The 6,278-nt window shown below is 36.5% G+C and overlaps 1 protein-coding gene across 1 annotated transcript in view; it reads right to left on the reverse strand.

The window, feature by feature from the left end:
* Positions 1-5,604, reverse strand: part of GPC2 (glypican 2) — a 58,941-nt gene extending 53,337 nt beyond the window's left edge. The window contains exon 1 of the mRNA XM_077470581.1: positions 5,396-5,604. The gene's annotated coding sequence lies outside the window, so the exon portion shown is untranslated. The remainder of the gene's footprint in view (positions 1-5,395) is intronic.
* Positions 5,605-6,278: the final 674 nt, after the last annotated feature.

The raw sequence follows: 6,278 nt of genomic DNA on the forward strand, positions 1-6,278 counted from the left end.
CGGTGTGACAGAAAGTATTGCAACAACCGCCATTTTATTCTCTAGGGTGTTAGGAAAAAAAAAAATTATACATATATAATGTTTGGGGGTTCTAAGTAATTTTCTAGCAAAAAAAAAACAGTTTTTAACTTCTCAGAAAGAGGCTCGGTCCTTAAGTGGTTAATATCAGCTCTCCGCTGACCTCACAGAATCGGTCCAGGCTAATCCATAAAGTCAGGATTCGCCCAGATCTCCCAGATTCGCAAGCCGCTGAGAGCCTGAGCCGGCTGCTCCCTCCACATCCCAGCTTTGCAGAGAGCACAGGGGGCAGAGCAGAGAGACGCTAACAGTCACCAGCTCTCTGCTCACAGAGCTGTGAGAACCGAGCGATCAGCGTTGCTCAATTGCTCGGATCTCAGTGTTAGAGGTGCCGGGGGACACACACAGCATCGGACCAATGCTGCATCCACCTAGGTAAGAATGATTTAAAAAAAAAAATAAAAAACAGAAACAAAAAAAAAAAAAACATACCTTCTCTTTTAACCTATATGTGAACCCAATCACTAGGATCTCTGTCTATGCCCTCATGCCACGGGCACTTTGGCACATACAATGTAGAAAACGGGTCTATCTTGGAGCACGAAAAGTACAGGCGGCAAACACAGCCTACTGCTAGTGGCCAGACTGAAATATGTGATGGCTGTATGGACATTCTAGTGGTACATGCACACAGGGTCACATGCGTATAGGAACATATGCACCAATGCAGGCTTTCTGCATTCAGGGTATACGTACCGTGGGCATACAGCCCTGTACGCAAATACTGTTCAGGTGTCACATACTCCATCCTGTCATTGATTTTGACAGGCTTCTGGCATCAAACTGTATGCAGCTCCTGGGTGCCAAAATACCCCCCCCCCCTTTTTTTTTTTACACCGTATGGCCCAAAGCGCCCATGTGCATGAGGCCTATAAAATCTGCATGCGTTAACATTTTAATGGAGTTTCAGGAATAGTTTTCAATTTTTTTTATATCTGCAGCTTTCCTTAGAATAATGCCTGTTATGGGGCTACAACTGTCTCCCAACTATGCTCCTGCACTGTCACTCACATGCAGAGACTACAAGCAGCCATGCCAACATAAATTGTGCTTGGCATGGGCAACTTTAAGGCCCCATGCACACTGAGCTTAAAAAAAACAAAAACAAAACAAGAACAACAAAAAAACGCCACTTTTACAGGTGTTTGATGTTCTTTTTTTCAGCCTGTAAACTTGCCTCTATTTTAGCCTATGTGTCCATATACACAAACACTATATTGCCAAAAGTATTGGGACACCTGCCTTTACATGCAAGGTTTACATACCCTGGCAGAATTGATGATTTCTTGGCCATTTTCCAGAGAATATGAATGATGACAAAAAAACTTTTTTTCGCTCATGGTTAGTGTTTGGCTGAAGCCATTTATTATCAATCAACTGTTTAACTCTTTTTAAATCATAATCACAACAGAAACTACCCAAATGACCCTGATCAAAAGTTTACATACCCTGGTGATTTTGGCCTGATAACATGCACACGAGTTGACACAAAGGGGTTTGAATGGCTATTAAAGGTACATCCTCACCTGTGATCTGTTTGCTTGTAATTAATGTCTGTGTATAAAAGGTCAATGAGTTTCGGGACTCCTGACAGACCCTTGCATCTTTCATCCAGTGCTGCACTGACGCTTCTGGATTCTGGGTCATGAGGAAAGCAAAAGGATTGTCAAAGGATCTGCGGGAAAAGGTAGTTGAACTGTATAAAACAGGAAAGGGATATAAAGAGATATCCAAGGAATTCAGAATGCCCATCAGCAGTGTTCAAACTCTAATCAAGAAGAGGAAAATGAGGGGTTCTGTTGAAACCAAGCTATGGTCAGGTAGACCAACTAAAATTTCAGCCACAACTGCCAGGAAAATTGTTCGGGATGCAAAGAAAAACCCACAAATAACTTCATGTGAAATACAGGACTCTCTGAAAACATGTGGTGTGACTGTTTCCAGATGCACAATAAGGAGGCACTTGAAGAAAGATGGGCTGCATGGTCGAGTCGCCAGAAGAAAGACATTACTACGCAAATGCCACAAAGTATCCTGCTTACAATATGCCAAACAGCACAGAACAAGCCTCAAACCTTCTGCCACAAAGTCATTTGGAGTGATGAGACCAAAATTTAGCTTCTTGGCCACAACCATAAACGGTTCATTTGGAGAGGAGTCAACAAGGCCTATGATGAAAGGTACACCATTCCTACTGTGAAACACGGAGGTGGATAACGGATGTTTTGGGGATGTGTGAGCTACAAAGGTACAGGAAATTTGGTCAAAATGAATGGCAAGATGAATGCAGTATGTTATCAAAAAATACTGGAGGAACATTTGCATTCATCAGCCAGGAAGCTGTCCATGGAACGTACTTGGACATCCCAACATGACAATGATCCAAAACACAAGGCCAAGTCGACCTGTCATTGACTACAGCAGAATAAAGTGAAGGTTCTGGAGTGGCCATCTCAGTCTCCTGACCTCAATATCATTGAGCCACTCCGGGGAGATCTCAAACGTGCAAATCATGTAAGACAGCCCAAGAATTTACAGGAACTGGAGGCTTTATACCAAGAGGAATGGGCAGCTTTACCATCTGAGAAGATAAAGAGCCTCATCCACAAATACCACAAAAGACTTCAAACTGTCATTGATGTTAAACGGGGCAATACACAGTATTGAGAACTGGGGTATGTAAACTTTTGATCAGGGTCATTTGTGTAGTTTCTGTTATCAGTATGATTTAAAAAGAGTAAACACCGTTGATTGATAATAAATGGCTTCAGCCAAACACTAACCAGGAGTGAAAGAAACGTTTTTGTGTTATCATTCATATTCTATGAAAAATTACCAAGAAATAATCAATTCTGCCAGGGTATGTAAACTTTTGAGCACAACTGTATATACAGGCAGGTGACAATTCCATCATATTAGAACAGGGGTCTCCAAACTTTTTAAACAAAGGGCCAGTTTATTGTCCTTCAGGCTTTAGGAGGGCCGGATTGTGGCAGAAAATGTCCCGGGCCCGGCATTGGTGAGAATAAATATAGCCTCAAAGTTTGTAGTCAGTAGTAGGAGTAGTGCCCTTATTAGTAAGAGTAATAGTAGAATTAGTGGCCCCTTGTTGGTGTCAGTGGGAGGAATAGTGACTCATATCAGAATAGAACCCCAAGGGATAGATAAAAGTTAGAAAAGGGCCACATCTGGCCCTCAGGGCCGCAGTTTGGAGACCCTTGTATTAGACCCTCTTAACTCGTATTGAATTGTATTGTAAATCTATTGTCTCTCTTTATATTGCAATACTCTGTTGAAACTACAGAAATCCTGTATTAATAAAAATACATATTGTACAGTGTATATATAATGAATACATAAACTTTACAAACATGATTATACACACACATAAACACGCATGTACTTGTTTGGCAGAGGGGGCACAGAACATGCATTGTACATATGTGAACATTCATTTCTCTCAATAAACAGCTGTGACCAGACATATAAAGATATAAAACCACGTTGTACACCGGACAGTTCTATAAATAGGAAAAGCGCAGACAGGCAGATGTAATATTAAAGTACAAAATGTCCAAAACTGAACTGACACAATGAGAAGAAAGCTATGTACAGACCCGACAGGCAATACATACAGAAGTACAAATGCAGACAACAGTGATATCATGATACATGCACAGATAATGCATGTAATGATACATACACAAACATTACACATATTACATACAGACATTATAGGCTATAGAGAGCATTTATGGAATAATACTGATACTAGTGAACACAATGATACATACAGACATATATAGGTATTAGTGGACACAGGGATACATACAGACATACGTGGATATTAGTGGACACAGGGATACATACAGACATACGTGGATATTAGTGGACACAGGGATACATACATATATATATACATATATATATATATATATATATATATATATATATGGGTTATAACTAAAGCCTTATAGGCTGAAACGCGTCAACCTTCTTATTTGCATTTGGTCACTGTGGATTGTTAATAAATACTACATTTTTTAAGAGCAATCACCGGAGTGCGGATCATCTTTTCCTCATACATACATATATACATAGATATTAGTAGACGTAGGGATACATACATATATACATGGATACATACAGACATATATATATATATATATATATATATATATATATAAAAATAGTGGACAGAGGGATGCATACAGACATATAATAGTGGATATAATAGGGGATACATACAGACACACACACACACATATAATAGTGGATTTAATAGAGGATACATACAGACATATATATATATATATATATATATATATATATATATATATATATATATATATATATATATATATATATATATATATATATATATATATAATGGATATAATAGGGGATACACACAGACATACATATATATATATATATATATATATATATATATATATATATATATATATATAGATATAATAGGGGATACATACAGACATATATATATAATAATGGATATAATAGGGGATACATACAGACATATATATATATGTATAAAATAGTGGATATAGTAGGGGGATACATACAGACGTACATATATATATATATATATATATATATATATATATATATATATATAAAATAATAGATATAATAGGGGATACATACATACATATATATATAATAATAATGGATATAAAGGGGATACATACATACATATATAGATATAATAGAGGATACATACAGACATATATATATATAAAATAGTGGATATAGTAGGGGATACATACAGACGTACACACTATATATATATATATATATATATATATATATATATATATATATATATATATATATATATAATAATAATAGATATAATAGGGGATACATACATACATATATATATATAAAAATAATGGATATAAAGGGGATACATACATACATATATAGATATAATAGGGGATAAATACAGACATATATATATATTATATATAATAATAGATATAATAGGGGATACATACATACATATATATATAGATATAATAGGGGATACATACAGACACATATATATATATATATAATATTGGATATAATAGGGGATATATACAGACACACATATATATATATATATATATATCATAGTGGATATAATGGGGGATACATACATACATATATATATAGATATTATAGGGGATACATACAGACACACATATATATATATCATAGTGGATATAATGGGGGATACATACATACATATATATAGATATAATAGGAGATACATACATACATATATATAGATATAATAGGGGATACATACAGAGGAGCAGCAGCTGGAGCAGAGCCGGCGCTGGATCAGCTGGAGGACAAAGAAGATGGGCAGAGCAGCCCCCCGGTCCTAGTGCCGCCGGCTCTGAGCTGGTAATGCTGGCTTCCTCGCTGGCAGGGCGTGTGCAGGGGAGAGAAAGAGAGAAGATATCCCACCCACATGTCAGAAAGAGAGATTATTCACCCTCCACATATCTTCCTAAAACAAAGACAGGGAATAGAGTGAAAGAATAGACATGGGTCACATACAATGCAAAATGGTACATGGAAAATTACTATAGAGGAGATAGGTTAGGTGAGAGGAGAAAAAAATTTAAGGGAGAGAAAAAGTAGAAAAGAGAGAGAGAAAGAAAGAGAAAGAAAGAGAGAAAAAGAAAGAAATCATAGAGTGGAGAGAAAAAAAGAAAGAGAGAGAAAGAAAGAAAAGAAAAGATTTGTTGGCGAGATATGAAATAGAAGAGATACTTACATGATAGAATGAGAGAGAAGACACCATAGAGAGAGGGACACATATCAGACAGAGAGAACAATAGATAGATATGTAAGAAAAAATGATAGACAGACAGACAGAGACTGAGGAATTCTCTAAGGAGTTGGATAGATATGAAAGGGAAGAGAGAGAGATTTTGGATAGATGATAACACATGATAGAATGATATAGTAGATAGATCAATAGATCACAGACAGAGAGGAGAAAGGGAGCAAAATAGATAGATATGCAAGAAAGAGTGAGATCCAGACAGACAGACAGATGGATAGAACACAGGCAAACGAGAGGGAGAAACATAGAGAGTGAGAGGTATAGAAGAAATAGTGCAGTGCAATAGATAGATAGATAAATAGATAGATAGATAGATAGATAGATAGATAGATAG

This window comes from Lithobates pipiens, unplaced genomic scaffold (genome assembly GCF_037356315.1).
Source record: "Lithobates pipiens isolate NorthernLeopardFrog02 unplaced genomic scaffold, aLitPip1_a1.2 Scaffold_8, whole genome shotgun sequence".
Classification (NCBI taxonomy): Eukaryota; Metazoa; Chordata; class Amphibia; order Anura; family Ranidae; genus Lithobates; species Lithobates pipiens.